This window comes from Acinonyx jubatus, chromosome B1 (assembly GCF_027475565.1).
Source record: "Acinonyx jubatus isolate Ajub_Pintada_27869175 chromosome B1, VMU_Ajub_asm_v1.0, whole genome shotgun sequence".
NCBI classification, from domain to species: Eukaryota; Metazoa; Chordata; class Mammalia; order Carnivora; family Felidae; genus Acinonyx; species Acinonyx jubatus.
This window is the reverse complement of record NC_069382.1, coordinates 78,289,289-78,316,904: the sequence shown is the minus strand read 5'-3', so window position 1 is coordinate 78,316,904 and position 27,616 is coordinate 78,289,289. Positions and strand designations below refer to the sequence as shown.

Genomic DNA, 27,616 nt, shown 5'->3' with positions numbered 1-27,616 from the left:
ACTATGTATTTATTGAGACCTTCCGGGCTCACTCCCTGCTTGTCTGTTTCCTCACCCTCTTGAAGCCCACTCTGCCAGTCTTCAACTCCCCAGCAGTTTCATTCCCGTGTCTTACACATACAGCACTGGGGTAGAGCCCTCAGTAGGCCCTCACAGCTGCTCAGAAGCAAGCCTTCAGCAAAAGTGAATGGCTCCCATGGAGGAGGGCCAAGTCCATTGTCTGTCTGCTTTCTGTGCCAGGGCGTTTGGCTCCTATTTACTGGGCTTTTATCTGCATTTATCTTTTCAACCAAATGAATTTAAATTATGTCTTTATCTTTTACTACTGAGGCGGCCTAAATCCCCCTTCTATCTTAATAGGACTTCCTACTACAGCCCATTTTCTTCTCTAAGAGAGGGTTATAAATACTAGAGATGGGAAATGGACTACTTCTAGGAAAATCATGTGAGTCCAGTTTGGTGCATGTGGGAAAGGTTCAGACTTCCCAGCACCACAGGGTAGGACTCAAAGAGGATATTTTATATTTAAAACAGAAGGTAACTTATGGCCTTTCTCCCACCTGCTAAATGGTAGGCCTTGCCTTCTTCTGTATGAATAGTAAATTATGGAAAGACAAAGAGACTCTAGAAAACTCAGCATGGCAAAACCAAAAGGAGATTGTTGTTTTTTTTTTTTGCTTTTGTTTTTTTTTCCTTAAAACAACTATACAAATTAGAAGAGAAGATAAATCCTTCACCAGAAGCTGAGGGACCACTGTGACAGAACAGTGCTATCTTCATCCAATTCTGTTTGCTTTTGCTTTCTCTGCCTTGGGCTTTGTGAAAATACAAAGCATTGATTTTGTGCTCTTCTGTTTAAAACTATTATGACAGACAATGTAGGTTGGCTATCCCAATCTCCATTCCCAACTCCCTTCTGAGTCCCTTCTCCCTTGTCCTGCCTCTAACTAAGACACTGGCAAAACTGAATACTCACTTTCCCAGCTTCTCCTGAAGCTTGCATGGACGTGTGGTCTATTCTTGCCCAAATAGGGATTCTAGGAAAGTGCCTTCCTGATATAAAGACAGTTGTTTCTTATGCCGCCTCTTTCCCCTTCTTCCTGCTTTGAATGTAGACATGTTTCTGGAGCTACAGTCACCATCTTAAGCCTGTGAAGCATCTCTTCCATCAGTAGGCAGCTCCACCATGCTGCCAAGTGAGAAGAATGAATCTCTTTCTCTAAACCTGGTAGACAACTGCTCTGCTGTTTGCTGCCAAAAGCATTTACAATGAAAATAGCTGTGTTTATATTCCTGTCAAGTCACTATGAAAATAAATGTGTTTGGTACACCCCTTCTCTCTTCCCTATGCATTTTCAACCAAAATCCATCAGGATACAGTGTGGTTAGTCCAAAATCTGCCTGTCACTGAGCATTTATCTAAGCCAATGATGACATTATAGCTCAAGTTAGTTCCAGAAGACAGGCTGAAAATCTAGGTCACAGTCCTTCGATGCCTGGCTTTCATATAGCTAACATTTACTGAATGCTTATTAGGTACTAAACACTCTTTAAATGCTGCTTTAAATGAACTAACTCACTTAGTGTTCATAAGAACCTATGAGATAGGTCCCAAGATCATACTCATTTTAAAGATGAGGGAACAGGGGCACCGGGGTGGCTCAGACGGTTAAGCATCCGACTTCGGCTCAGGACATGATCTCACGGCTTGTGAGTTCGAGCCCCGTGTCGGGCTCTGTGCTGACAGCTCAGAGCCTAGAGCTTGCTTTGGATTCTGTGTGTCAGCCTCTCTCTGCCCCTCCCCCGCTCACACTCTGTCTCTCAAAAATAAATAACCATTAAAAAAATTTTTTTTTTAAAGATGAGGGAACAAAGACGCAGAGTAACTAACTTAGCCAAGGTTATCTACCTAATGAGCAGCACATCGCTATTATCTACATGGCTTGGACTTTCTGAGTCTATAGAGTACGTATCCCAAAGAATATCCTGAAGAATATCCTTGAAGAAAAAAAGCATTGCCATTCTACATATATTGGGAAACAGATGAATTTCTGTTTGCATCTTTTAGAGAGTATCAGAGTTACTACCCTGTAAGATAAAAACAGCTATAAAGGGAAAGGTGATTCTGCCCACATCATTCAGAGCGAAAAAGTCCATTCATGTGAAATAATATTAAATACTAATATGAATAAAAATAACAATAACCACTAACCTCTATTGTGAGCTTATCAATTGTCAGGCACTTTGCTAAGTAATTTTATGGCTCTTTCTACTCAATTCTCAGAATAATACAGAGGAAGTAAGCTGCCAGCCCCCAAAGCCATTGCTTCCCCCTCCTCTTTGCTGTCTAAGCCCCAATATTTTTTAATGTATTTACCTCCCTCTTGCCAAGAGCTCAGAGAAGTCTATTCCATCCCTAGCCCCAGGGGAACAATCATGATTGGTCTCTGTCAACAATCTCTTTTGCCAGCTGTTGATTTGAGATAGGCATATTCTTCCTTGAGAAGCTGTAAACAAGGAGAAATAAGGGGTAATCTACTGGGAATTTCTGGGAAAGACCTCCCTTACTAGTCAAAAGAAGCACCAGGAGGAAGTGCCATGTCATGCCAGTAACTGAAGCAGTCATCTTGCAACTATTAGTTAGAAGCCTAAACACCAAGCCAAATTGCTAAGCATGCCAGGAAAAAAAGAGAGAAAGGTAGAAATGTGGGTACCCAGTGACAGTATTAACTGCTGAGTTAACCCTTAAACTGTCTTCCCTCTACACTTCTTACTCTATGAAACAGCAGACCCTTTGGGTTATAAAATATACCAAATAGGTTCCATTATTATCCCCATTTTAGAGCTAAGGAAACTGAGGCACTGAGTGTGAAAACAGGTATTCAAACCTGGCGCAATCAAAACACCATCACCACCAGCATCTCCAAAACCTCCCAGCTTCCTGTTGCTAGCTCCCAAAGCCCACTTTCTTTTTTTACATCCAGTAAGGAACATTTCAGTAGCAAATTTTTGAGCCATCATCCTGTTCCCTGAACATCCAAGTGATGTTTCGATTAGCAGACTACAAAATGGTTTCAGAAAAAGCTTTGTCCTCTCCAAATTAGAATGCAAGACCAGAAGTGCTGATGAAACACATACCTAGGCAGTGGTATTCATAAGAAGTAACTAGAATAAATATGTAGAGTTATGTAGAGTTGGGCAGCTTTTCCATGCCTAACTTCTACTACATCCTTTCCTCATGCTCCCCAGATCCTTCCCAACAAGGGTACTTGCCTTTCCCCAAACACAGGACACTTTCATTGAACTTATCCCTTGCTCAGGTATTTCTTCTGGGACTGCTCTCCCCCCAGCATGCCAGTCTAGACCTTACCCTTCTTTGGAGCCCAGTTTTAATACCCCAGCTCCGAAATCTGCCCCCATTACAGTTGGTTCCCCTCTTAATTGTACCACTACAGTATTTTATCTTATTATCCCACTGAATATTGTTTTAATTTGTATTGTAAGTATATGTCTGCCTTCCTTGCTCAGATGATAAATGGTCTCCATGGTGTACCAAAGGCCTTCTACCACATACCTCAAATTGAGATTTGGATTTTTAGAAAAATCAAAGTTCTGATTCCTACAACATTAATGGAGTATTTTTATGAATAAAAACACAGCCTATTCTTTCTAAAATGAAGCCATTCTTTTTTTAAAAAGTAATCTCTATGCCCAATGTGGGGCTTGAACTCATGACTCTGAAATCAAGAGTCACATGCTCTACCGACTGAGCCAGCCAGGCACCCCCATTCATTCTTTCATAATTAACATTTTTAAATTGCCACATTAAAAAAATTTTGAATGTTTATTTATTTTGAGAGAGAGAGAGCATGAGTCGGGAAGGGGGGGGCAGAGAGAGAGGGAGACAGAGAATCTGAAGCAGGCTCTGTGCTATCGGTGCAAAACCCGACCTGGGGCTCAAACCCAAAAACCATGAGATCATGACCTGAGCCGATGTCAGACACTCAACTGACTGATCTACCCAGGTGCCCCTAAATTGCTACATTTTTCTTTCAATTTTAAAGATACCAAAAGAGAATAATTTTGTTAACTATTACCCTATGTAAAGTTAGGATTTTCAAAGGACTTTCTAGGATTTGTTTCCTTTTGTCTACCTTTCCTGCCCCCTCACCCTTCTACTTAGTGATCCAGAGAAAGGATACAGGTTCTGGGTGGTGAATAGAATAAAAAAGGTCCTTTAAGAACTATACTAGGACAGGGGGAAGAAATGAACTCTTTCGTGACAGTAACTCTCTGACAGCACAGAGAAGTTGAGAGAAGCACTCAACTGTCAAAGAAAACTATTTAAGGAGCAGGGGCCCTGATATCAAACCTGGACACATAAAGCTTTATAGCCTAATAAAGTAGGCTATCTAAGAGAAAGACCCAGATCATTGCAGTTATATGAGCCACACAGCAAAGTAAAAAGAACATGGCAACTGATGACAACTAGAGCCAATCTGACCATAAAGAACAACTTTTCTAAAAACAATGACCACCAGTCCGGTCAGCTTTGTAAGTCACACTGAGTTCACTTGTGTTTTCACAGACTGCAGCACTTCTCTATTTGTGAAGAATATTTCTCCTGGAGTTCGTGTCCTCTTGCTTCCATATTCCTCTGCTGCCATGGTCTGTCCCTATTTGCACTGTCAGTTACTTAATTAGAGAACTAGAATGCAAGAGGGAGGAAACCAACACTTATAAACTTAATACCCACTGTGTGTCAGAGGTAGGCTATATTCCTCATGTAGTCCCCAACACAATGCCGTGATGTGTCATTGGATCCATTTTTCAGAAGAGATACGTGACCCATGAGTTCACCACCCCATGAATCATGTACTTCAGGCACCAGGGCCTCTGGCTAGATGTGGCACACACCTGGTCACAAATGGAAGTATGATGAGTGTTCATATGCTGAGCAGAATGATGCCGTATATAAATGACTGAGAACTTGACAGTCCTCGACTGCTATTTGAAAAAGAGCAAAGAAAGTAATTCTTACCAAACGTATGTTCCTCATGGCAAAACCAGGAAATGGCCAATGTCAAAACCTTTTTTTTTTTCCCTAAAGCTACAAATAAATATAGCTGGTATGCATACTATTGGTCTTAGGATTTTGATAAAGTTCAAAGATGAAAATGGAGAACCTTTGGTCAATATTTATTTACCTTTAATAATTCCTAAAGGATGCTACTGATCAATTACAAGAGTGACCACTTAGAACAAAAGGAACACAGCAGGCCTTTAAGACTTATGTCAAACAGGATAGGTTTGTGGAACCTAAAATAAACCCATCACTTAAGAATTACTTCTGGGAGGGGTGCCTGGGTGGCTCAGTCAGTTAAGTGTCTGACTCTAGATTTCGGGTCTGGTCATGATCTCACAGCTTGGTTTGTGACATCAAACCCCACGTCGTGCTCTGCACTGACAGCATGAAACATGCTTGGGATTCTCGCTCTCTCTTCTCTCCCTGCCTCTCCTCTACTCAATTAATAAATAAACATTAAAATAAAGAATAAACATTAAAAAAAAGAATAACCTTTGGGAAAGGTCATTGTTTCTGTAAGGGTTTGAGGTAAAGACATTATAATCATTTCATTCACAGTGTATGTGATCCATCTAAAGCCTTCAACTCTACTGAGAGCAATGAATCAAGATGAAATTTGAGGAGGGCTGTCGAGGCTTAGAAAAACTGGAATCGGGTGTATTCAGTTAAATCACCAAGGAAGTCAGGGACTCAGAATTTTAAAGTACGACAAGATCTTGAAAATTACCTAATTCAATCCCTAATCATATGAGTTCGGAAATTATAGTCCAGGGATGGTTCTAGAGCACCAGATTCTTGACACCCAGGCCAGCATTCTCCTCCTACTTTATGAAGTTCTATAACACATCAATTAGAATCAGGAATGAAATATATATAACATATTATACTGTATATTTACTCTCCACAAGTAGTTGTAGATTAGAACAAAAATTACCTCAAGCTTCCCCAGGGCCAGATCAGAGCTGCCCTCAACATGTAAATACGAATTACAAATCCCAAAATGAGGTTATTCTAAAGGAATTCTAGAGTAAGTTCATCAAAAAGTGTACAGAAAATATGCCAGGAGACAGAATTCTAATCTCTAAATAAAATGTTAGTCCCTCTGCAACAGAAATACAATGTACAGTTTTATTTATTCTTGTTCAAGAAAAAATAAAACACACCTAGAGAATTCTGGAGACCATGTGTAAAGTTAACACAAGTACACTTATTCTCATAAATCCTCAATTCCTCACTAGAGGAGGAGGACTCCTTCGAATTGGGTGAGGTAAAAACAAATAAAAGGAAGTATTACTTTACTCAGAAAATAATAAACACGTGGAGCTCATTACCACAAAAGAAGTACAGGCAAGGAATATAAATGGATTCATAAAGGTTTTGACCAAATTTATGAATGTCAGAGCCATAAACGGCTACTGAGAGTACACCTGACCTTTAAGGTTAATGTCAGGGAGGAAAACTGTGTCCTTTCCTGGCAAATCCCTCAAGGCCCCTGTTGTCAACACAATATCGGGTTGGATGGAACACGAGGCTTGCCTGGCAGAGCAGTTCTTAACTGATGGGTATCTGGGCCAGATGAACATTCATCTCTTCAAAGGGAACATAAATGAAAAATGTTCCACTTTAAACAGGAAGCTTGATGAAATGCTCCTTCAGACACTATTATTTATGTATCAGAGCAAAACAAGAGGAAAAATGTTAGTTCTGGAGTCAGAAGAAAGCAAGGTTTGAATCCAGGCCATGCCACTGAATGGGCCCTGGTGCAAGTTACTTACTTTTCTGCGCTCCGCTTTCTCACACGTGAAGTGGGGAGAATCGTATCCATGCTGCAGGTACTTCGCTGAGACTTAGATAAGAAAACACTTTGTACACTGAAAAACAAAAAATACGTATTATGATGTAGTGATAGCCAGTTTTAAGCAAATCTCACTCACTTTGGAAGAGGGTCTGTGAGACATGTGAAGACAGAGCAACCCCTGCTTTATTTTTCTGGAGAGAATAGATAAGACTATTTAAAAAGTACTCAAGACCCATGTCAGATGTTAACTCCCCAAGGCAGAGTTTCTTTCTCCTCTAAATTTCCAGAAACATTCAGTCATTCTCAAAGCATTTGTATTATTATTTATCAGATTACTCATCTTCTTCATTTAACTGTGAGCCCCTCTAAGACAGAAGACTTCTCCAATTCATCTTTGCATCCCTAATATTTATCATAGTTCCTGATATACAGGTGGCATTCAATAGATGTTGAATAAATTACTCCATGTGTGGCTGATCCTGTTGTCTCCACTTCACAACAGTAGGATTAAGAAATGATTCAACTATAAAACGAAATAATTTAAAAGTGGCTAAGGTACAAAACCAACAGCTTTCTAAATTTCTAGACTTCAGTCTCTAACTCTGTAATTTGGGAATAATACCATTTTAGTTCTATTTGCACAAAAAAGAAAAAGAAAAAATCTAACCAAAGAGGTGAAAAATCTATACACTGAAAACTATAGAAAGCTTATGAAAAAAACTGAAGAAGGCACAAAAAAATAGAGAAAGATTCCATGCTCCTGCATAGGAAGAACAAGTATTAAAATGTTGATACTCCCCAAATAAATCTACATATTCAATGCAATCCCTATCAAAATAACACCAGCATTCTTCACAGAGCTAGAACAAATAATCCTAAAATTTGTATGGAACCAGAAAAGGCCCCAAGTAGCCAAAGCAATCTTGAAAAAGAAAACCAAAGCAGGAGGCATCACAATCCCAGACTTCAAGCTATACTACAAAGCTATAATCATCAAGACAGTATGATACTAGCACAAGAACAGACACTCAGATCAATGGAATAGAATAGGGAACCCAGAAATGGACCCACAAACGTATGGCCAACTAATCTTTGACAAAGCAGGAAAGAATATCCAACGGAATAAAGACAGTCTCTTCAGCAAGTGGTCCTGGGAAAACTGGACAGCAACATGCAGAAGAATGAACCTGGACCACTTTCTTACACCATATACAAAAATAAACTCAAAATGGACAAAAGACCTAAATGTAAGACAGGAAGCCATCAAAATCCTCGAGGAGAAAGCAGGCAAAAACCTCTTTGATCTTGGCCGCAGCAACTTCTTACTCAACACATCTCCGGAGGCAAGGGAAACAAAAGCAAAATGAACTACTGGGACCTCATCAAAATAAAAAGCTTCTGCACAGAGAAGGAAACCATCAGCAAAACTAAAAGGCAACCGACAGAATGGGAGAAGATATTTGCAAATGACATATCAGATAAACGGTTAGTATCCAAAATCTACAAAGAACTTACCAAACTCAACACCCAAAAATCAAAGAATCCAGTGAAGAAATGGGCAAAGGACATGAATAAACACTTCTCCAAGGAAGACATCCAGATGGCCAACCGACACATGAAAAAATACTCCACATCACTCATCATCAGGGAAATAAAAATCAAAAAAACAATGAGATACCACCTTACACCTGCCAGAATGGCTAACATGAACAACTCAGGCAACAACAGATGTTGGCGAGGATGCAGAGAAAGAGGATCTCTTTTGCACTGTTGGTGGGAATGCAAACTGGTGCAGCCACTCTGGAAAACAGTATGGAGGTTCCTCAAAAAACTAAAAGTAGAACTACTCTATGACCCAGCAATTGCACTACTAGGCATTTATCCAAGGGATACAGGTGTGCTGTTTCGAAGGGACACATGCACCCCCATGTTTATAGCAGGACTATCAACAATAGCAAAGTATGGAAAGAGCCCAAATGTCCATTGATGGATGAATGGATAAAGAAGATACGGTATATACATACAATGTAGTATTACTCGGCAATCCAAAAGAATGAAATCTTGCCATTTGCAACTACGTGGATGGAACTGGAGGGTATTATGCTAAGTGAAATTAGTCAGAGAAAGACAAAAATCATATGACTTCATTCATATGAGGACTTTAAGAGTCAAAAGAGATGAACATAAGGGAAGGGAAACAAAAATAATACAAAAACAGGGAGGGGGACAAAACAGAAGAGACTCTTAAATATGGAGAACAAACTGAGGGTTACTGGAGGGGTTGTGGGAAGGGAGATGGGGTAAATGGGTAAGGGGCCCTAAGGAATCTACTCCTGAAATCATTGTTGCACTATATGCTAACTAATTTGGACGTAAATTTTAAAAAATAAAAAATAAAATTAAAAAAAAATTAAAAATGAAAAGAAATATTTACAAAAGGCACATACTTGAAATCCTAAAATCACATCCCTACCTAAAAATACAGTTTGTATCCTTTGAAATAAGATGGACATAATTTTTTACCATAACATCAAATTTCTGTTAAGTACAAGACTGCAGAGAATCTAATCACCACCATCATCTTCTTCAAAGAGAAAACCTTCAGCTCTGTTACCTGCAGAAGTCAATAAAGGGATCAAAATGAATGTGAAACTGCAAACTTCATATTTAGCCCATGACATGAACCAACAGTTGCAGATATTTAGATTTTTTTAAATATCTAGGAACTTTTCTCTTCCAACTCATAAAATTAGAAAGGTAAATAGGAAGTTAAACAAGTATGCATGCCAACAATACATAGAAAGAATTATATACCACAACCAAGTGGAATTTATCCCAGGTATTCGAGTCTGTTTTACTTGCAGATGACATGATACTCCATATAGAAAACCCTAAAGACTCCACCAAAAAAACTACTAGGAACTAATAAATGAATTCAGTAAAATTGCAGAACAAAAATATCAATATACAGAAATCCACTACATTTGTATACACTAATAATGAAGTAGCAGAAAGAGAAATTAAGAAAAAAGCCCCATTTATAACTGCACCAAAAATAATAAAATATCTAGGAATAAACTTAACCAAAGAGGTGAAAAACCTGTACACTGAAAAGTATAAGACGCTGATGAAAGAAATTGAAGATGACACAAACAAACAAAAAGATAATCCATGCTCATGAGTTAGAAGAACAGATATCATTAAAAAGTCCACACTACTCAAAGCAATCTACAGATTTAATGCAACCCCTATCAGAATACCAATAGCATTTTTCACCAAACTAGAACAAATAATCCTAAAATTTGTATGGAACTACAAAGACCCCAAATAGCAAAAGCAATCTTGAAAAAGAAGAACAAAACTTGAGGTGTCACAATCCCAAATATCAAGATGTACTACAAAGCTATAGTAATCAAAACAGTATGGTACTGTCACAAAAAGAGACACATAGAAGAAGAGAACAAAATATAGAAGAGCCCAGAAATAAACCCATGATTAAGTGACCAATTATTCTTTAATAAAGGAGGCAAGAATATGCAATGGGAAAAAGTCTCTTCAACAAATGGTGTTGGAAAAACCGGACAGCCACATGCCAAAGAATGAAACTGGACCATTTTCTTACACCACACACAAAAATAAACTCAAAATGAATTAAGGACCTAAATGTAAGATCTGAATCTATAAAAACCCTAGAAGAGAGCACAGGCAGTAATTTCTCTGACATCAGTCATGCAATATTTTTCTAAATATATCTCCTGGGACAAGGAAAGCAAAAGCAAAAATAAACTCTAAGAAGGACTACATCAAAATAAAAAGCTTCTACAAAAAAAAATCAACAAAACTAAAAGGCAACCTACTGAATGGGAGAAGCTTTTTGAAAATAATATTTTTAATAATGAGTTACTATCCAAAACATGTAAAGAACTTATACAACTCAACATTAAAAAACCCACAAATAATCCAATTAAAAATGGGCAGAAGATATGAACAGACATTTCTTTAAAGAAGCAATCTTGGATGGCTCAATCGGTTAAGCGTCCAACCTCGGCTGAGGTCATGATCTCCTGAGTTGAGCCCCACGCTGGGCTCTGTGCTGACAGCTCAGAGCCTGGAGCCTGCTTTGGATTCTGTGTCTCCGTCTGTCTCTGCCCTTCCCCTGCTCATTCTCTCTCTCTCTCTCTCTTTCTCTCTCTCTCTCTCTCAAAATGATAAATAAAACATAAAAAAGAAGAAGACATCCATATGGCCAACAGACACATGAGAAGATTCTCAAAATCACTCATCATCAGGGAAATGCAAATCAATACCACAATGAGATGTCAGAATGGCTAAATTCAAAAACACAAGAAATAACAAGTGTTGGTAAGAATGTGGAAAAAAAGGGACACTTGGGCACGACCAGTGGGAATGCAAACTGGTACAGCCACTGTGGAAAACAATATGGACGTTCTTCAAAAAATTAAAAACAGAATTACCATATGATCCAATAATTCCACTAGTGGGTATTTACCCAAGGAATATGAAAACACTAAATTCAAATAAGATATATACACCCCTATGCTTATTGTAGTATTTTTATTTACAGATATGGAAGCAATCCAAGTATCCATCAATAGATGAATGGATAAAGAAGATGTGATATATTTATATGTATACACACACACACACACACACACACACACACACACACACCCCACAATGGAATATTAGCCATAAAACAGAAGGAACTCTTGCCATTTGCAACAACATGGATGGATCTAGAGGGTATAATGCTAAATGAAATAAGTCAGTCAGAGAAAGACAAATACTATATGATTTCACTCATATTTGGAATTTTAAAAACAAAACAGATGAACAAAGGAAAAAAGAGACAAACCAAGAAACAGATTCGTAACTATATAGAACAAACTGATGGTTACCAGAGGGGAGGTGGGTGGGTGCATGGGTGAAATAGGTGAAGAAAATTATTGTACACGTATCATGATGAGCACTGAGTAATATACAGAATTACTGCATCACTGTGTTGTATACCTGAAACTAATATAACACTGTATGTTAATTATACTGGAAATAAAATTTTAAAAATCAATTTAATGTAACCCATCACATTAACAGGATATAAATGAAAAGTCACGTGATCATACCAATAAATGCAGAAAAACATTTGACAAAATCCAACACCTATTCATGATAAAAACTCTCAGTAAACTAATAGAGGGAAACTCCCCCAACTTGATGAAGAACATCTACAAAATATCTATAACTAACATCAAACTTAATGATGAGAAATTAGACGCTTCTCACAAAGATCAGGAACAAGGGAGGGATATCCCCTCTCACCATTCTCTTTCAACATTGTACTGGGAGTTCTAGGTAATAAGAAAAGAAAGAAAGGGAAGGGAAGGAAAGGAAAAGGTATACAGTTAGGAAGAAAGAATTAAAATGCCTTTGTTCACAGATGATCATCTACACAGAAAATCTGAAAGAATCAGCCACAACAAAATAACCTCCTGGAACTAACAAGCAAGTGTAGCAAGGTTACAATACAAGGTTAATATACAAAAGTCCCTCTGTCTCCTGCATAACAGCAATGAACAAGTGGAATTTGAAATTTAAAAAAATACCATTTATAATAGCACCCCAAATTACTTAGGTATAAAGCTAACAAAATATGAACAAGATCTCTATGAGGAAACTATAAAAGTCTGATGAATGTAATCAAAGAACTAAATAAATGGAGAGATAGTCTATGTTCACTGACAGGAAGACTCAATATTGTCAAGATGTCATTTCTTTCAGACTTGATCTACAGAATCACAATCAAATCAATCCCAATCAATCAAATTGCAATCAAAATCCCAGCAAGTTATTTTGTGGATTATCAATAAATTGATTCTGAAGTTTATATGATGAGGTAAAACACCCAGAATAGTCATAACACTATTAAAGAAAAACAAAGCTGGAGGAATGACATTACCCAACTTTAAGATTCACTATGAAGCAAGCTATAATAATCAAGACAGCATGGTACTGGTCAAAGAACAGACAAATAGATCCATGGAACAGAATAGAGGACCCAGAAATAGATTACCCATAAATATAGTCAACTGGTTTTTGACAAAGGAGCAAATATAAAACAGTGGGGCAAACATCATCTTTCCATCCAACTAGGCTGTAACAACTGGACATTCACATGCAAACAGATCGACTGAAACACAGACTTCATACCCTTCTCCAAAATTAACTCAAAATGAATAACAGACCTAGATATAAGGCACAAAACTATAAAACTCCTAAAAGATAACACAAGATAAAACCTGTGTGAGTTAGGTATAGCAATAACTTTTCAGATACAACACCACAAGTACAATCCATGAAAAAAAATAATGGGTAAACTGGACTTCATTAAAATTAAAAACTTGCGCTCTGTGAAAGACAATGTCAAGGGACTGAGAAGATAAGCCACAGACTGGGAGAAATATTTGCAAAAGACACATCTGATAAAAGACTGTTATTCAAGATACATAAAGAACTCTTTCAACTCAACAGTAACAAAACAAACAGACTGATTTTAAAATGAGCCAGGAGTGCCTGGTAGGCTTAGTCAGTTAAGTACCCAACTCTTGATTTCAGCCCAGGTCATGATCTCATCATTTGTGAGATCTCACCCCACGTCAGGCTCTGTGCTGACAGTATGGTGCCTGCTTGGGATTCTCTCTCTCCTCTCTCTCTGCCTCTCTCTCAAAATAAATAAATAAACATTAAATTTTAAAAAATAGGTCAAAGACCTTTAACAGATCCCTCACCAAAGAAGATATACAGATGGCAAATAAACATATGAAAATCTGTTTCACATCATATGTCATCAGGGAAAAACAAATTAAAATAACAAGATACCACTATCAACCTATTAGAATGGCCCAAATCCCAGAAAACTGGCAACACCAAATGATGGTAAGGACATGGAGAAACAGAAATTTTCACTTATTGCTAGTGGGAATGCAAAATGGTACAGTCACTTTGGAAGATAATTTGGCAGTTTCTTACAAAATAAAATATACTCTTATCGTAACATCCATCAAACATCCTTCTTGGCATTTACCCAAAGGACATGAAAACCTTTGTCCATACAAAAACCTGCATATAGATATTTACAGCAGCTTTATTCATGATTACCAAAACTTGGACACAAACCATGAAAAGACATAGAGGAACCTTAAATGCATATTACTCAATGAAAGAAGCCAATCTGAAAAGGCTACATACTATAGGATTCCAACATTCTGAAACAGGCAAAACTATTCCAGAGACAGTAAAAGGATCAGTGGTGGCCAAGGGTTGGGATTGGGAAGAGATGAACAGGCAGAACACAGAGGGGTTTTAAGGCAGTGAAACTTCTCTGTATGATATTATAGTAACAGATGTATGTGAATATACATTTGTCCAAACCCATAGAATGAATGCAGAGCACCCAGCATGAACTGTAATATGCACTCTGAACTCTGAGTGATTGTGATGGAGGTCAATGTAGCTCCAATTACAGCAAATGTACCACTCTGGTGGAGGATGTTGCTAATAGGAGGCTATGCACATGTGGGGGTCGGGGTCTTAAAAAATAGTCTAATAAATAAATATGCAAGCACGTATGATGTATGATGTGTGTGTGTGTGTATGTGTGCGTGTGTGTGTAATCCTTTCATTACTTTTAACGGTAGTTGAAAGGATGAGTGAAATGGGCCAATAGACCCCCAGATACCAGCATTTCCTGTGCGCCCAGCCCCACCACTGCCTGTGTGAGACCATCTCCTGCCTGCTTAACTCAGCACGTTCCACTCAGCATTGGTTGCAAAGACAACCCTCTCTTCCTCTGAATTCTGAAAGGCTATCCACTAATATAAATGGTCTTGCTTGTCAAAGGGCCTGTAATGAATGTTTATTTCACATCTATTCTTCCTCAGCTTTTCTATAACCAGACTGACTTTGCTGCCCTCCGATTTCAGCCTTTTCATTCTCCAAGGCCAAATTTACATTGGTCGTTAATAATATCCTGGTTCGTTCTGACCAGCTACACACATAAACCTCTTCCACCTCTCTGCATCATAAACGCACCCTACACTAACTTTATTGTCATTATTTTCTGCTGTCAGTCTCATATTGGAATAGGCGACATTGCTCTACTTTGTCATGGTGAAAAGTTTATCCTGCAAATTTTCAGTTTCTTAGGTCTTCCGTGAATGGCTGTGCTTTTCTCATGTGTGCTTCCAGGCATCTCCAGGGCTCTGCATTTTAACTTCGTACTTCTAAAAGCATCTGTACAGAGATAATATTAATGTTATTGCAACAGACAGGCAGAGCCTCATTTCTCTCTGCTTTGACTGAAAATGCCTGTTCGTAGTGAAAATGTGCAGACACTGGCATTTTTGTGTGAGGTCTGAATGTGTGTGGGTCCAGCCATTGGCGGCAAGAAGAAATAAGATACAGCTGCCAGATGGTTTGGTTTAAAAAAAAAAAAAGGACCAGTCAAATTGACTGGTGATCCACAACCATTAAAATTATTTTCCCAAAGGATCCTTTACTCTGAAGCTGGGAAAAACTCCTAAGTGCGCTCCCAGTTGCTTGGCAGAGTGGGGGATTTGAAGGTCACTTATCTCTCCAAATAACTACTTACCCAAACATGTTGTGTGTTTTAAATTCTGGATACAACTGCTGATCATATTCAATGTTTTTCAACACCTGATTTAGAATCAGAGTAAGAAGACAGAAAGTAATAGAAAGACACTTGGATTTGGTGTTAAGTTCTAGTCTCTACCATTAATTGATGATCCTTACTGCAGCCCTAAGCCCCAGTTTACTCCTCTGTATAATGGGGATAAAAAATCTGCTCTGACTAGGTCATAGTCATAAGGTTGTTTAAACAGTTCATGATAAAAATGCACGGGAATGAACTCTGTAAACTACCTAGTGCTACAGAATATAAGTTGTTGCCATACTATTAAAACAGAAGTTCCTGGGAAAACGACAACAGGAATCTATGAGTAGAATCAGCAGACTGGCTTTTGTAGATCATCCACACTGCAACTTTCATTGTGTTATTTTTATTAGCATGATTCTCCTTACGTTGTTTTCTCTATTTTTTTATCCCCAATCAACCCTAAAGCAGAGATGTCTTACAATAATAAATCACGTTTAGGAAAAAAAATCTGGTGCAAAGCAATGGTATTATAAATTTTCACCATGCACACTGGCAACAAGAATTTCAGTACAAAATAATTTATTGCCATCCCATTAGTTTATGTAATAGAGACGGTTACGCTGAGTCAACACTGCTTTTTCACTTTACACTTCCACTCAGTGTTTCCATGAGGGTCTCAGTGATCCTCAGCCTGACTAATGAAGGTGCTGCCTTCCCACCAGCCCCTGCTCCTTACCTCTGGATCTGCGGACTCTAAGCTCCTTAAGGTCAGTGACCTCTTCCCTCTGACCTCTAGCAGCTGACCAGCTCATTTTCTCCAGCGCAGTGGAATGGGGCTGAAACTTGCCACATGAGTGGGTGAGGCTGGCATCTCTTCTCCCCTAAGGCACTGCTGGTGGAGGCAACGGAGAGAGTCACATCCCACATCTGGTCAAGACTACACTCAACACCTCCAGATTCCTGTGCCCATTAAATGCAGTAACTTTTTTCCTAAGAAATAATCAATGAGTAAATAAATGTAATGTCATTTGCCCTGAACGATGCTGTCCTCAACGTGAGGTTTCTCTACCGCCTCTGTACTGCAAATTTTGGAACAGCAGCATTAGGAACATTTTAAAAGCCAAAACGATGGAGCGCGCCCTGGGTTGCTCAGTCAGTTAAGCGTCTAACTCTTGATTTTGGCTCAGGTCATGACCTCACGGTTTGTGAGCATAAGCCCTGCATGAGACTCTGTGCTGATGGCTTGGAGCCTGCTTGGGGTCCTCTCTCTATCCCTTTCTCTCTGCCTCTGCCTTTCTTTCTTTCCTTTTCTTTCTTTCTTTCTTTCTTTCTTTCTTTCTTTCTTTCTTTCTTCCTATCTTTCTTTCTTACTTTCTTTCTCTCTCTCTCTCTCTCCCTCTCTCTCTCCCCCTCTCTCAAAAATAAACATTTAAAAGCTGAAAGGAGCAAGTATCTTGCAGAGCTCTACAAATTACTACACATAGCACTACAATATTTTAAAATTTCTATTTCTAAGCTATTATTCCATCTCCAACAGAAGAAGCTCACTTTTTAACAGAAGTCTGCTATAATCACTAAGTGAACTACAACTCTGTAATCTTTAACTGAGTCCCTCATTAGGTCCTAACAACTACGGTCATATAAGTAACAATTATGACTTTTAAGAGAACCATGATATTGAGTAGCCATGAACATGAAACTATGAGGTTATAATTATAAAATAAATGAGGCTTGGAGCACATTAAGAATTTCAATTAAAAACACACAATAAGGGAGACTGCCCCAGAATTATATTTGTCTAGTTGATCTGCAGCATTCATATTATGCAGCCTAACAAAACCTGGGAATAACAGAAGAAAAATGTGCAGTACTGAAATCACAAGAATTGAAGTCAAAATAAGTAAGTTCCATTCCAACGTCTGCCATTTGCTAGTCATGCGACACAAGACAAGTTACTTTGCTTTCTTGGATCCAGTCTGTTGGTCTATATAGTATCTCCTAGGTTGTCGTGGGATTGAAAAATATTATGACAGAAAGCGTACATTTTTATAAACTCTGCGTTCTCATTGTTTTTACTTTTTTCTTTAAATGTTTACTTATTTATTTTGAGAGAGACAGTGTGTGCAAGGGGGCGAGGGGCAGAGAGAGGGAGAGAATCCCATTCTGCTTTTAAAACATGGTTTGCAAGAAATGGATTAAATCAGGAAATTCGCTTTTTATTTTGGTTATTTTGCTCTTTCTGAAGGCCGAGCTCTTCACACATACTTTTACTTTAATGACCTTATTCAAACAGGCATCCATTACCCCAAACAACGAGATCTTTGCAATGCAATTACCCACCACAAGGATAAGGCATTCTTCTCTTCAGGCAGATGCTACTTTATTGCTAAACTTTTTCAGGCACTTTATGAAAGTAACTTCAGACATGCTTTAGTTTTGAGGACAGGCTGTGACATGAACAATAAAAAAGCAAATTTTTAAATATGATAGGATGCCTCCCTGCTCACGTATTCAGACGCTGAAAGCCCAGCCAACTTGGGCAAAGGCGAGTAGCTTTCCAAGGCAATTGCTAAGCCTTAGTATCTGGAGCAACCAGCCACCTAATGTGAAATTCTTTTCATCTCCTCTCCACACTCCTGTGAAAACCAGGAGGATTTCTGAAAGGCACAGAGATTCTCAATCATTGCAACGAGGCAGCTTTCTTCTAGTTAGAGCTCATGAGAGGAAGGACAATTTCCTGTTAAACATACACAGAAGATGACAGGGAAGGAGGCGAGCTGATGGCACGAAATACATATGCAAACCCTCCCTCGGAAGCTTGCTTTTCACTATCTTGTACAAAGTTAATGGAAACCAGGGAACTACCATTCCAGAATCGTCGCCCCTTTAATCCTTAATAACCAAATAAAAATGGGCAGCCTGTATTCAGGAGCAGCTCTAGCAAGCAGATCTCCAGGAGACAAGGCTCCCTACAGACTTTCCCTTGATCTTAAAGCTTAACTTGAAACATTTATATGCACGGAGCACCTGGCCAGGAGATGTGAGAAGGCCTTTTTTTCACCTTGGCTCTATTTCTTTCTTTAATAATGAATTCTCAGCTTTCTTTCTTTCCCTTGCTGGAAACTGATTTCATTCTAAATAATGTTTTTTGTTCTTTCTTAATAGTTTAAGAAAAGCAAGACAAACTTGAAAACCCCCCATTAACACCCATCAGGTTCCCTGCCTGCCGATCAGTATCATCCTTGCTTTAGGAAAGATGAAGCGGAAGTCAGGGTAGGTTAATTCCAATCAGGTTGAGAGCTTCTTTTGTTTGAATTCAAAGGACTCAGGTTAACCTATTATGCAATTTAGTATCAACTGGCTACACAGATCGTCTGTCTTCACACACCTCACTGGGTGACGAGGTGATGAGCTCAGTAACCTGATGGTACTGGCTTAAATACTCAGGAGTCTGAATTACGTCAGACATTTAACCCAGGAGGAAAGCTGGTCCTGAAATGGTAAGGCCATCTGGGTCACATCCTCGACAAGGATACAAGGCATTTAATAGCGAACATACACACAGACTCAGCTATACAGCGCTTCTCGCAAACCAGGTCAAACCCAAGACAGAAACCATACAGCTACTTTGAAACAAATGTATTTAAAGAAAGGAGTAGTAGTTCGTAAGTAACCTCTCTCCGCCCTTTCCTACTTCATCCTACAAAATATGTTTCAGGAGATTTACCCAACGATACACACAATACAAAAGGATACCATAAACAGTTGAAATCGGAGCAAAGGGGGAAATAGGTGAAAAAGCAAATGCCAAAGAAGTTATTTCATTTCATATTACATTTAATCACATTTAATTACATATTCTATGTAAACGAGAACCATTTGCTCCTGTGCAGCTGCTGGAAGGTAGAAGGTGTAAACCTGTGGACTGCAGACCCTCTTGCAGTGCCTGTCATTGCCGGGGGTCCCCACACCTCCAGCCTCACCTGCTCTGAGCTCACTCTCCACTCCTGAGTAATGCTTCTATAAAGCAAACTGGATCGGGTCTTATTCCCACTCGCAGCACGTTGACGGCTTCCTGCTGTATTTGGGGTAAGGTCAGAATTCCTCCCTGTAGCTTACACAGTTCTCATGACCTGGCCCCTCACTGCTCTCAGCCCCGTCTCGGGGTCCCCTGCCACTCTGCCCTCCCCTCCGGCCACACCAAATCTCTGTCAGCAATTCCCATGTGCCGTTCCCTGCACAGCTTGGCCTCCCCACTGGGTGAACTTGCACTTCTTCCTCCAGTTCTGAGTTCATCTCCAGTTTATGTGCTCCTGAAACATGCCCCCACCGCTCCTCCCTCATCATGGCATCTGTCACACTTTACCATTTACTTAACAGCTTGCTTCTGCTGTCTGGTTTAACACTCTCTGACAATAGGAACCAGGTCTAGGTTGCTCTGTATTTTATTCCCGGTATCTAGCGGAGAGTGCTTGATGTACGATTACTGTCTAACTGTATGTTATTATTTGTTGAGTGAATAAATAATAACAACAATAACGAACACCTATTAAGCATTGACCAGGAGCCACAAAAGACGCCCAATGTTTTCCTTTAATTACCTTTGTGAGAAAAAAAGAACTACTCTTCACAGTAACGTCACGAGGCAGATTATTACCATCTTCATTGTACAGACGATGAAACTGAGGCTTCTCATGTCACCATGGTGCTAAGCTGCAACCTGGGCCTTTCTGATTCTCAGGTTTGAGCTCTAACCACTACCTTATACCACCTTTCTAATGATGTATGATGCTTCCTTACAGCCTAAACAAAAAAGGAACAACGCTCAGTTACAATATTTATAGCATCTAAAAAACAAAACAAAACAAAACAAAAACAAAAAACATGCACCAACAGTTGGGGAGAATCATGGTTTTTCCTAGATTCCGAAACTTAGAATACTTTCTCCCCTGGGTCATTCTCCAGTGTCCTGATTTTGTGGATGGCAGCCTGGGAATCCCTGCCGTGAGTAAAAGAGCAGATTTTATAGAGCCTCTTCCTAGAATGTCCCTCAGTACATGCCAGGGGCACCCATAAAAGCATACGAGAGTCTGTTCTCTACCAGGGAAAATACACAGTTCTCTGATCTGGCTTAAACCAAGAGCTTAGTTAATTCCCCAACATCAAACCTAGCAAATACTCATGTTGTTGTTTCAAGACATTTTCCCCTTGGGAAGAGAGGGGAAGCAGACAGCCGGTGGGAAAGAAAAGCAAGGACCAGGACCGGTGGCCCTCTCTGACCTGGGAGAGTAATGACCTGTGTGCAGGGAACTGACTTTGCCAGTTGGGTCTTGCTGTGGGAATCTCGGAAGAAAAAAAAAAAAACTGGTGTCTGGGCCCAGTTTCCTTCTCTGCAACCAGGAGACCCCGGTGTTGAGAGTCCTTGCTGATCTAAAGTTCCCTCGGTGGTCAGTGGCCGCTCTCCCCAGGCGGTGCCATCTTCTGTGGTTTTGTTTAGAAGTGAAAACCCTGTACGCCATCTAAAAGCTTACATTCGTTTGGGTCTTGGTCATCAACACAGAGAAAGAATTAACCAAGCAATTCTTGCTACCCTCTGTGTGCTGCCACAGAGGTGAAAAGCCCTTGGCCACAGAAAATCACACACACACATACACACACACTACCTCCTGAAAGGAACAATCCAAATGACAGCCCTGCCTTAGTTTAAAGCTAGGTTCTCTTTTCTGCTTATTATGGATCTTTGATAAGAAATACAATTGCTGAGAAGTCTGTTTTGCTTGCTGTTTGCTACGAGCATTGTGAGGCCTTTCCTGAATGTAACCCGCTGTGTAGTAGAATGGGTTGTAAAACTTCCTAAATGTAGTCTGATATGTAATGGAATGAGTGATTGTACATAAACTAACCGGCATTTCTCGCTTCTGTAAACCTGCTTGCTTAGCACATTCCTCACCTACCCTACCCTCTTCCCCCTTCCCCTTTTTCCTCTCACCACAAGTAACGGACAAAGCCTTCCCGCCAAAGGACAGACAAAGGACGCCCAATCAGAGAACAACAAATGTCCTTACTTTGAAATCAACTAATCAGGCCCCTCATAGTTTGAAACCTCCCCTGTGCTATTTGTCTCTGTCTATAAAAACGCTGTACCAACCCTGATCGTGGCCTCTTGCAGCACCGGCGACGAGTGCGCAGAGGACCAGGTTCTAACCTGCAATAAACGACCCTTGCCGCTTGGCTTTGACTGAAGACTCTGGTGGTCTTTTGTGGGAGGTTTTGGAACTTCAGGCATTACACTCCTTTTCTAATGGGTGTAACTGGCCCCTTTAGGATCCAGTGCCATTTGCACATTTGCTTTCTGAGTCGGCCGGAAGAGTTGTTTCTGAAGCAACTACGCCTTTACCAATTATTGCTGGTCTGTGCTCCCTACCTGGGAAGCATTTCTCCCTAAAACCCGATTATGGCTGTGTTGCTCCAACTTATCTGCAGCACTGTGAATGGAAATCTTAGATTTTGTGAAGAGAGAAGTCTGTAAAGGAAGCAAATGTTCCCTTTAATCACCTCATTGTAACATCTCAGCAAAATCCGTGAAATATGTTAGTCTTTTCCATTTAAAGCCATGTATCTATGCATGTGTTTTTAAAAATACACACTTCTTGTCTAGTAGACATTTGCAGTTATTTTCCAACTTTTACCCTCATAAAATGGCTCTGCAGTGAGCAAACAGTGGAAAGTCTTTGAACAAAACAGACTCCCTCTTCCCAAGAAGACATGACAAAAACTATTATACACAAAAAAATCTGAAAACTCCAGGATAAGAGAGGCTGGAATCTTCAGACTATTTACAACCCACTTGTTTGTTTTTAAGGGATTTGTTAAGGAAATGAGTCTCATTCTATCAACTGGGAGTGAACAAAGCCGCCCACTTACAGGACATGCAATCTTCTTCTTCCTGCTAGGCAACCACAACACTTAGAATTATTCAACAGTAGGTTTATACTACATTTCTATGTATGATTTTCAGTATATTATTCTGAATTTCTTTTAACTCAACATTTACTAGTTATTTAACATCATCTTGTTTTCAGTCCAATCCTCCATAAATAAAGGAAATGGTAAAAAGTTCAAAACAATTCGGAAGAAAAAACTGAGCTAGTTGAGAAATACGTTCAAACTTCAAAAGCAAAATGACAAACACATAAAACAAAGGAATTTGGTATGTTTGCCTTGGCAAAAAAAAAAGGGGGGGTGTTCTATATTTTTTTAGTAAGAAAAAAAAATAATCCCTTAAATTTGTGAAGGGAAATTTAAGTTAGACTTCTAAAGAACACAATCTTCTCGTGTGAAAGGCAGTATGTATACTGACTCTAGGGGAATTGAAACTCAGTAGATCCTCATCTTAGGGAGGGAGGAGGCAGACCTCTGAAACAAAGCTGCATCTCCAAGAAGCATCGTGGAATGCAGTTAATGATTTCTGAAAGTCAGTTCCTTCCAGCCCTAAGGACTGGCAACTCACCCGCCATTTAGTAAACAGCCCTTACTTAGTGGAGGGTGGCCTAGTGCCTTAAAAGAATAAGCACATCTCTCATGGTCCCTGCTCATCTGTACATACAGACCTCAAAAACCTTTGGTGCTGAATTAATGCCAAGGGTCTCACTTAATGCCACTTAAGTGGCACAGCCCGTCTTCCATTAGTGGCAGGTAAGGAGAGGCCCCATTTCTTTTTTAGCAACCAGGTTTACAAGCAAAAAGAAAAATTGCCCATGCTCATCCCAAACTTTTCGAAAGCTTGTCAAAATAAGGGACAGTGGAAGCACACAACATAACAAAATGCAAACACCAAACCTAGTCCTTCGAAAAAACTCCTCAGCATTCCCTACGCGGTTCAATCACGCTGCTCATTAAACAAGTCATTTTAATACTCACTGTCAGCCCAATCTTCCAGGTGCCAGGATTTCCTTTTGAAGACGGAAGGTACGCTATGGGCCAGCTTTGCAGAAAGGTAAACATATGGAAACCAGAACAGGCTTTTCTGGTGCTTAAGATCTGGCACCTTCTAAATTTAGAGGCCTCCCCCTCTCTTTTTCTGGTTTAAAATATTTTTAAAATTTATTTTATTTTAATTTTTCAGTTTGCACAGAAACAAGGCGCTGTGAAACACACCTCAAGTGTCTTTTAAAAATTAAAACAGGATTGATTTGTAGTGTCAGTGATTCCTGCTAATCAAAATCACTGACAATTTTTCAGGAGGGAAGAGGTACGGTTTAACTCTCTCACTAGAGAGCACTGCTTCCTTTTTCTGTTTTGATCTAAATCTGAATATTTTCCTACAGATAATTCTCTTGCATTTTTTAAGGGAGAGGAACAGGGAATAAAACTCTCAGAAAATAAATGTTTATTTGGACACACAGATTCCTCTGGCTGGGCCTAGAGACACAGCGGCCCTCCAGGTCCCTCTGCTGGCCCGGCTAAGGGGGCGCTTCTTTCCTAAGTGCAGGTTCAAAGTCTCCAGCATCTAAGTTAAAACTTTCACAGTAGAATGTTCTGTTTACTCCGTTCCTGCTGCCAAGGACCAGCACTGGGATGCAGGAAGTGGTGAGTGTGGATACCACTTATGACAAGAAAAACAAGCATCTGTCCAGATGAGGATTCCTCTAAGTTGTGTAGCTGACTCTGAAACCAATGTGTATTTCAATTCATGTGCCATTTTCTGTGTGTTTTTTTTTTCCCTTTGCCATTGTGTTTAAAAAATTAGAAGTGAGGGGCGCCTGGGTGGCTCAGTCAGTCAAGATCTGACTCTTGATCCCAGTTCAGGTCATAATCTTACGATTTGTGAGACCGAGCCCTGTGTTGGGGTCTGCACAGATTATGCAGAGCCTGCTTGGGATTCTTTCTCTCCCATTCTCCCTGCCCTTCCCCTGCTCTCTGTCTCTCTGTCAAAATAAATAGACATAAAAAAAAAAAAAAACAGAAGTGACATCCAACATATAGGAATCTTTTTGTCTTTAAATTCAAGGATTTATCAAAGAAGCAGAGAAACAGAAAAAGAGGATTTAACAAAGGAATAAGTTTCCCAGAATCTTCTGTGAACAGCAGATTTAATGCTTTTAAACTGGAGAATCATGTTATGGAAACCTGGTATTCTTCTTTGAAAACAAAATTGTTCTCTATTAGTTTTAAAAGGTATCTTCACTTTAATTTTAAACTGTTTTAATGTTTTATTTATTTTTGAAAGACACAGAGAGAGTGAGAGCAGGGGAGGGGCAGAGAGACAGGGAGACACAGAATCCAAAACAGGCTCCAGGCTCTAAGCTGTCAGCACAGAGCCCGATGCGGGGCTCAAACCCAAGAGATCATGACCTGAGCCGAAATGGATGCTTAACCAACTGAGCCACCCAGATGCCCCTGCACTTTATGAGGACCTTTATATAAACCCATGAATTAACAACAGAAAAGGGAGGTGTTCTTTTCTAATGCTGATCGATATTTTTAACTACAAAAAAGAAAAGATGATATTGGATAAAGGAAAAAACTCATGAGTCCAGTTGATTCAAACAGGTCCAGGCAAATAATATATAAACTGTGATTACTTGGTCTCAAGCTATCACATTAAACCAGAAAGTAAATAAAGATCAGAGCAAGTAATGACAGAGAGAGACTGAGATAGAGACACACAGAGACAGAGAAACAGAGGAGAAGAGAAGAAAATGAGAAAAGACAAAGAAAGCAAGTATTCCATATAGCTGATGGGACCCCCAAATTTTTCAAAAGTGTCAATTCATGATTTTTAAAGATACACATCTCAATACTTAATGTGACAATAGAGGGACATCATTCTGGAATGTCTGACATTATTCCTATACAAATCCACCACTCCCCAGTTTGAGAATCTTCCACTATGAGAAGCACATAGGAGAGGCAATACCATTAGCAAGCTGTCTTTCACATCAAATCAATTCCAGCCCATATGCAGATCTCATAACCTTTATTTAGGACATATAGGGTGAATAAATATTTCAGTTACTAGAGCTCTACTGTTATTATAGTGATTTCAACTTTTTCATAATTGAGATGCTTGAGTATTTTTAATTAAGGCTTTTTCTCTTAAAAAAGTGTATATGGCAATTTTAAGCGAAATTGAGTTAAAATTCATTTTATTTCGAGGATTCTGTTGCTGGAGAAATTAAGGGCACTAGGTCCACTTCCAAATTTATTGATAATCAAAAGCATGTGGAGGTGATTTTAAAAATCCAGACATTCCTGCACCACTTCACACCTACTGAATCAGAATCCCTGGGGAAGAGTCTCCGTAATCTTTTACTTATTTAATATTATGTCTCTGGGTTTGGAGACCACTGCTCTAGGATGTTGTGAAATCAAGAAAGAGGTTAAATGATTTGAACTAAAAAAAACCAAAACATCCAACATCTGGGCAGGTCTCTGCAGCCACAAACACTAGAGGAACTGAGGCCATACATGTACAGTCTATAAGCACCAGGCACAAATGTCTGTTCTCCAAGGATGCAATGAAATAGAATGTTGTCAAGTTTCTTTCTAGGTAAGTAAATCACAAATTAGTAATTTAATGTGCTCCACCTTATTCCTATTATACGTAGTGATGCATTTAAATTATTAGTCTTTACTTTTTAATTTTTTTTTAACTTTGGTTGTTGGAAAAATAGTTTATCGTAGCCAAAGCTGTAACATAAAAGGGCAATGTTGCCATCTAGTGGTCAATTTGGGACATTAACGAAGAGACTCTTGTGAAATGCCATGTTGGAAGAAATGAACCCTAAGGAGAGAAGGTAAACAAATTTCAATAACCAAGACTTCACAACTGAAAGAACTCCTCTATCCTACAGATTACTACCACAAGGCTCTCTGAACCCCCGTGTCAGCTTCTAGTCCTAGGATCACAAGTAATGGTCAAATGACAGCAGAGGTGTGTTTCCTTTGGCTTTTTAAAAACAACATTGTAAACTTTCTCATGCTGGTTTATTTGTATAGGCTCAAAGGTGTATTTTAATACTGGGAGTTTCTCAAACCATTAGGGACGCCATCCTTCACAACCACAGCAAGCCCGTTGCTTTCCTCCGACTGCTCAGTCTGTCTGAACCCATGGCCATTCCCCACCTCTGACAGTTTAGGGATTCTCCTCTAGAAGCCTTTCTTGCCTGAGCCCTCCCACATTCCAAGCATGGGGTCATGTGAAGGAACTGGCCTCCAGTCATGTGAATGAGGGAGATTTCACATCCACACATATGTGTACACTCTCCATAGAGGTTAGCACACATATGATCAGAAAGAAGGAAAAGGGCATCATTCAAAGGAAAAAAAAACATCATTTGTCAATTTCAGTTATTTTAATTTTAAATATTTGGTTTGATCTAAGTGACCTCAATTAGACCATGATATTTCTTAAAGTTTAATGTTACTCTAACTTAATTTTATTTCTGAAGCTATAAGAGTGGTTAGGGGCAGCCATTATATATGTTTTTGAAAGGTGAAGGGTATAACACTGTCTTTCAAAGAGCTATAAGATAATTTGTCCTATACACCGAAATAGGGTCTCCTAGAGAAGGATAGACGGGACTATCCTACAGTAGAGTTCCCTCGTGAGCTTCTTAGAGGGACATGTGAGTTACATCTGAGAGTTACCTGCTCCTTGTTTTCATTTGATGGGACACATATCAATCTTTACCTGGCTAAAAGGCATTCTTACTCAAGACTTCCTTCTTCCCAATTGATTTAGGCATCTGTATTGGTTACCCAGTCGTTTGAAAATGAAAAGGTGCCTGACCAGTGAGGACAGAACATTGCTCCCATGTTCCAATCTGTATACACACAGGAAGACCTGCCTAGAGAGAATATGAAAAGATAACCCAGAGAAAATGTAGAGAACACCAGATTAAAAGCAGTCTTCCAGATTATATTACAAACTTCTGGCCAGTGAGGCCTTAAATATGGTGTTTATTGAATAATTACATGAAAGAGAGAGAGAGATTACTATATGTCAGATACTATTCTTTACGCTTTACATAAATTT

At 39.3% G+C, this 27,616-nt stretch overlaps 1 protein-coding gene across 4 annotated transcripts in view; it reads right to left on the bottom strand.

The window, feature by feature from the left end:
* Positions 1-27,616, bottom strand: part of TTC29 (tetratricopeptide repeat domain 29) — a 658,543-nt gene that overhangs the window by 390,105 nt on the left and 240,822 nt on the right. For 2 of the 4 annotated variants that reach the window (XM_053216892.1, XM_053216893.1), the window contains 2 exons: positions 16,313-16,468; positions 6,862-6,957 (listed from right to left, as the gene is read on the bottom strand). The gene's annotated coding sequence lies outside the window, so the exon portion shown is untranslated. The remainder of the gene's footprint in view (positions 1-6,861; positions 6,958-16,312; positions 16,469-27,616) is intronic. The other 2 variants (XM_053216894.1, XM_053216895.1) reach the window with 1 other exon arrangement.